At 40.2% G+C, this 6,484-nt stretch overlaps 1 protein-coding gene across 1 annotated transcript in view; it reads left to right on the forward strand.

The window, feature by feature from the left end:
• ACACA (acetyl-CoA carboxylase alpha) overlaps positions 1-6,484 on the forward strand; it is a 336,306-nt gene that overhangs the window by 18,813 nt on the left and 311,009 nt on the right. The window contains exon 2 of the mRNA XM_006832345.1: positions 4,997-5,043. The gene's annotated coding sequence lies outside the window, so the exon portion shown is untranslated. The remainder of the gene's footprint in view (positions 1-4,996; positions 5,044-6,484) is intronic.

The raw sequence follows: 6,484 nt of genomic DNA on the forward strand, positions 1-6,484 counted from the left end.
TATATAAATTGATTGTGGGGTATAGGACCTAGTTTTTCCTTAAGCAAGGTGGCTTTTGTTTTTGGCTCTGGAGGAATTGGGTCTCTTGGTCTGGGACTTCCAGAACACACCTGAGGATTTGTGCTGGTGAGTGGGGCTTGGCCATACTAAAAAAAAAAAAGAAAAAAAGATACACCTGAGATGCTTATGCATTGAGGGGGAGGAGTAAACAATTATCTGCACTCTGGCTGTAGAATTTATTTTAATCAACTTTTAGAAAAGACAAATACATCGTTTTTTTTAGATATTTACTTGCTTTTCAATACACTGTCTGTCTTTCAACAAACTTTTGTATTCCCCTATTAAAAAATGTTTTAGGCTGAGCTGCGAACCTTGAATGTATTGCTGTCTTCACTTCTTCATCGCAGGTGAATTCTTTGTTCTCAAAGGTCTGAGTTTAGAGGACCAAACAGGTGAAAGTCCTAGGGAGCAAGATCAGGACTATAGGGAGGATGCTTTAACACCTGAAGGTTTTGCAGATTGTGGACAGAGTCCTGGTGTGGTGCTGTGGGTTAATGTTCTGGAAAACAAAGTCGGTTTTAAGCACAGTTTTAATCTGAAGTTTAGTCTTGGTCTCTTCAGTGAGCATCCCTTGGTAAAAAAAACATGTTGATTGTTGAACTTTTTTCCTGATAGTGTTTCCACACTGACCCTTGAGAATCCCAGAAAACTGGAAGCATCAATTTTCCAGCTGCTGGTTGACTTTAGAACTTTTTCTTGGTTGTCAATTGTGAGGATGTTTCTATTTCATATTCTACCATTTAGTCTCAGGCTTGTTGTGATAAACCTATGTCTTATCTTCAGTAGTGATATTTTTTAAAAAGAAACTTTTACCTTCCTTTGAGTATAGATCCAAATTTTGTTTGCAGATGTCCAAAGGCTTCTGTTTATGCCCTTCCATGATTTGTTTTGGTACCCATCTTGCACAAACCTTTTTTTTTTTTTTTTTTTTAAATTGTGAACTGAGTGATATAGTTTATATGGGAGAGCATCGGCTTTACACCATTGTTTCATTGCAATGATTACAATTTCTTCCATGCATCGTCATTCAACAGTATTTGTTTCCATTCCTTCTGTTTTCTTGTTTTTTGGGGGTGGGGTAGAGAGATGTACACAAAACCATTAAGGAATATATAATAATTTAAACAACCAAAGGGCACATTCTACAAGCCTGCCTCCTGGCCAGCACTCAATCCTTCTCTTTCCATGAGTCTAGAGTCCTCAGCTGCTCCCTCTCTCCATGTCCTCATCTCTGCCTCTATCTCTGGTGTCGCTGCTTCTCTTATAGAGCCCCGCATTCCACTTGTTCTCTTCTCCCTTGATGGTCCTAGGGTCCTCTGTTTCTGGACTGTAAGAATAACTACTCCTCATTTTTTGTTATAAAACTTCTACCATTAAAGTTGTTGCTCAGACTTTTTGAAACCCAAATGTGTTGTGTATTACTTCATAGGCAGAGCCATGGTTGATTTGCAAATGATTTGCCCCTGTGACTCCTTTGTTTGACAGAATCATTTCATGTGCACGCTGTTGTCATCAGCTATGGATGTGGACAGGCGTTTTAATATAACCAAGTGTGGATAATTTTTTACTCAACCTCATAAATTAACCGCAGGAGACATTACTTAGCCTGTCATCAGGGCTGGCCAATAGAAGCTCAGAACACTAAGGCTCTAGGAGTACTTCTTGGGCGGCAAAAAGAGAGTGATGTGCTCTTTAGATTGGGAACCTTTCCAGACATAGCCTATACCTCTTTTCCTTATGATGATGATCTTGATGGCACTATAGGATAGGCACCAACCAGATTCCAAACTTCAAGGTTAGCATTTCAAACCTACTGTCGCTCTATGGGAGAAAGATGAGGCCTTCTGCTCCCGCGAAGATTTACAGCCTTGGAAACCCTATGCAGGGTCCCAGTGAGTTGGAATTGACTGGATGGCAATGAGTAAGTGAGACTATAGTAAAACTAGTATTATAAGTTTAATATCTTCCGTGAGTTTTTGCCGCAAATTAGCGAACCCCAGACTGTAGGCTGCTATGAGTTGGAACTGACTCAATGGTACTTAATAATTGGATTGCTAACCACAAGGTTGGTGGTTCAAACCCACCTGCTGCTCTTGGAAACTGTATCATACAGGGTTAATATGAGCCTGAATGGACTCAATGGTACTTAACAACAATAACAAGAATGGTGTGTGTTTAATTTACAAGGTCTGGCTTAGCTCTGAGTGGCTAGTGACAGTGACTAGGAACAGAGAGAGGAGAGTTCCATGAGGTCTGCTGATTTCAAAAATGGACAGGTGGAACAACAGGGATATGATTGAGCTCTGCCTTCTGGGAATAGGCTTTATGCTGATTCTCATCCCTGAAGCTGTCGTCCTAGTGATAGGAAAATTTACTAAGCAGTATTTACCCTTATAAATTGTGGTGCAGTTTTAACGTTTTCTGGTCTGTTTAATAATAGTAAAAACATGTTGGTTGTAACACACTAAAACTAACATACTTGTACTGCTGGGTGATAACCCCCAATTTGAAAAACGCTGGACTCCCAAGAGTGTGGCGCTGTAGGATCAGCACTGGATTGGAAACCACAAGGTCTATGGTTCAAACCCACCAGCGTCTCTTTGGAAACCCTATACAGGGTCACTATGAGTCAGAACTGAATTGATGGTACTTAACAAAAGTGCTTTATAGTTTATAAATCCGTTTCATATACTCTCAGTTCTTACAACAGTCCCAAGAGATGTTTTTGTCTGTTACAGTTGAGGGGGTTTAAAGATGTTAAGTGACTTGTTGAAGTTTATACTGCCATAATGAGGCAGAGTCAGAGTTTGCACCTAGGTCCCGGATTTTGAGTTTACCACCTCTGTACCTTTGGTTACAAATCACCTTTTCTTTTTTCTTCTTGCCCCACTCCTACCCCAATTGTGGGGAACAGTTCTAGCTCAGACAAAATAAATCCCCATTTGCCAATTAACATAACTGCAGAATACATGTTTCCAATCCTGTCCATGGTCACTTGGGGTCCTTCCTTAGGAGTTTTAGATTGCCCTATCTATGTAAAAGGTTTTTTTCCTTATCTTTTTTTTTCTTCACTTTCAGGCCAGGAGTTCTGACACCAGGATTTGCATTAGTGTCATTTAACTGTGGAATTTACCAAAATTCAAATCTTTGGGATCAAGAAGTAGTTCTGATACCTATGTATTTTGAAAAAGTGAAGCAATTCTGATTCATGTTTATTTTTTAAAAACTCCTCAGGTGATTCTAATACATAGCCAATGTTGAGAACTTCTACTCTAGATACATTAACATCGTATGGTTTAGAAGGAAACACGGGATTTGGATACTAGCTAGAAACTCCTGGTATTTGGTATGATGGGAGCTCTGTCCTCTCCCTGGCTCTCAACCTTTGCTGGTAGGACCACTTGGAAACATAATCAGAACCTGACTTAGTAGTGGAGATTCTAGTGGTTCTCTTTACCCTATTGCCACTTTTTTTTTTTTTTAAGTTTTTATTGTGAATTATGTGATAGTTTACAGGGGAGAACATTAACTTTACAGTCATCCTATTGAATTTCGCTTCATTGCAATGATTACAATCCCTTCCATGCATCATCAAACAACCAAAGGGTACACCCTGCAAGCCTGCCTTCTGGCTGCCAGCACACATCCCCTCTCCCTCCCTGAGTCCAGAGTCCCCAGCCTCTCCATCTCTCCACATTGTCTCTGCCTCCATCTCTGACGTCACTGCTTCTCTGGGTAGGGTCCCGCACTCTGCTCTTAACCCTTGATGGTCCCAGGGACCTCCTCTCCTGGACTGCAAAGTCAGCCACTCCCCTCCTTTTGTTACAAAACATCTACCTTTACGTTTTCAACTCTCACAGTCAGTCCTGATAGCAATTATTCATTATTGTACAAGAGTCTTATCCCCATCTCCTTTCATCAGCCCCGTCTAGGCAGATTGGAAACCATTCAGTGGAGATTCTATCTTCCCCCACATCCTCTGGAACTAGGCTCCCTCTTGAAAGTTTGTAAGCCATTCAGTTCTTGCCTTTGTAGCCCCCCCTCCCCCTTTTGGGTAGCCAATGTCTAAATTGCCCATCTCTGTCAACCCTGCATCCCGAGGGGGTGGGAATGAGCCTAACTGTAAAGATTTGTTTCCACTTGTGAACTACTACATCTATAAGTATAGGTCAAGTTCATCAAATTGTGGCAGATTACTCTTATTTTGCCCTCTTCTTTGTTTCTTCTAGTCGAGTCTGATCATTCAGCTCTTGAAGCCAGGTCAAATAGGTATGGGTGTTCTTGTGCATCTCCCCTCACTTATCAGCTGGATGCTTCACTCTCTGCTCTAGTCCTCTGTAGCTATGTCACTGTCTCTGGGCCCAGGAGTCCTCAGGTCTTGCCATATTGCTGGCCAACCAGGTCTCAATCCAGTTCACAGGAGTGTATTGAACATGGTCGGATGTTGACACCTTTTTGATGAACTACTCAAAGTCAGGAGTCCTGATGTAGCGCTGTGGGTTAATGTGCTGGACTGCTAATGTCATTTGAACTGCATGGTCTGTGGTTCAGGTTCACCAGCCCTTCCTTGAAAACTATACAGGGTTACTTATGAGTCGGAACTGACTCAACAGCACTTAACAACAATATTGGAAGTCACAAGGTTTGAATGTGTTCATTGAAGTATAGAATAGGAAAAGGTACCTTGTGCCAATAGCCTGTCCTATTTGTTCACTATTTTCATCAATAATGAAGTCTTTGTGTAATATATCTTGACTTACAGAATTAAATACTGACAAATAAATGAACATTATGCTTCAAGCTAAGTAATATATTTGAGCAGAAAAATTTATTTTAAAACTTTGAGTCTGTGCTACACTGTGCAAAATAGAAATTGAAAAAATTTGGATTTTGTAAAAATAGAAAATTTCAATTCTCTTTTTCTTTCTCTCTCTAGTTCTTTTTGGAGGTGGATATCTGCTCAGACAATAAGAATTATAAGAGGTTAGTTAACAAATAACTGTTGTTCATGTTTGCAGTATGTTAAAAATGTCTGCTAAAATATTGAACTGTAGGCTTTTATGTTAAAAGTTGCCTTTCTTTAAAGAATATGTGATGATTTAGGGTGGGTAAGCTGAAGTGGGCAGGGAGTCTGTGACAATGGTAGTCCCCTACCACCCCTTCTCTTTAGTTAAGAACCAGAACCAGTAGAAATGGGACAGGCCATGGAGCCACTTCTTAGCATGTCTGGATAACCACTCAGTGATTTTTCCATACGTGACCTTGTTTTTCTGGTGGCTCTTTGGTTGGTGACTGGGCATACCATTGAGTAGTGTTAATGGTTGTAGGACAGGCTCTTTAGCTTTAAACACTGAGCGGCTTCCAGTCTTGTTAGTCTTTTTGGGAAAGTGACCTTTGTGTTCGTTTCAACTAGGAGAGAAAATTTGAAAATATCCTTATCTTGTATTTATTAGCTGAGGACTATATTTCCACCCCCCACACCCCCTTATTCCCATGAAATTGAAGAGTGGCTCCTTTCACATCTTTTTTTTAAACTTTTTTTCTGAACTTTTACAGACAAGATCATCAGTTTTACCTTCAAACAAATCATATACTTTGTTTCATCTCAGTGATTGCAATTCCCTTCATGCAACAACAGTAATTCCACTAACTCCCTGTGCTTCCTATTTGCATTCCACCCACTTTCCCATCCCTTTTCAACTTTGTTCTATATTAACCGTTTCATTATTCATAGTGTGCATACTTTTCAAGTGTTGTTGTTTTTAATAACTATCTACTGCTTGGCTGAAAGTTGGACTGTGAGCTCCTTTCCAGGCCTGAAGGGTGTGGTGATCAAAGGCCATAGTCTCAGGTTCCTCCAGTCTCTTTCTGACCAGTAAGCTTGGTTTGTTTCTTTTTCAATAATAATTTTGAGTTCTACATATTTTGCCACTCTCTCTGGTGCCATCTAATGTGCTCCCTTTCAGAGCAGTTGGTAGTGGTATAGTGGTAGCTGGACACCATCTAGTTCTTCTGGTCTCAGAGTCATGGAAACTGTTGTTCACATGTTCCGTTAGTCCATTGGACTAATTGATTCCAAGCCTCTTCAATTTTCATCACTGTTCTTTCTTATGCACATGGAGAGACCAGTAGATGCAACTTAGACAGCTGCTTATGGACTTTTTAAGATACCATAGGATGTGGAACATTGTCTTTGTGGATCCTATGTTATGCCAATCAACCATGATGTTCCCTGAGACTATATATAGCTCTGAGGCCCCAGGCCCAAAAACTCATTGCCTTAAGATATTTGATAACATCTAAGATGTTTTCATAATTTTGCCTGCTGTATGCTCCACCACATTCATAGTTGAGTTTGCAGGAAAGGTAAATATCCCTGTATCAGATCCTTTTCAAACTTTATATATTTGTGGGATATATATAT

Source organism: Chrysochloris asiatica, unplaced genomic scaffold (genome assembly GCF_000296735.1).
Source record: "Chrysochloris asiatica unplaced genomic scaffold, ChrAsi1.0 scaffold00007, whole genome shotgun sequence".
NCBI lineage: Eukaryota > Metazoa > Chordata > Mammalia > Afrosoricida > Chrysochloridae > Chrysochloris > Chrysochloris asiatica.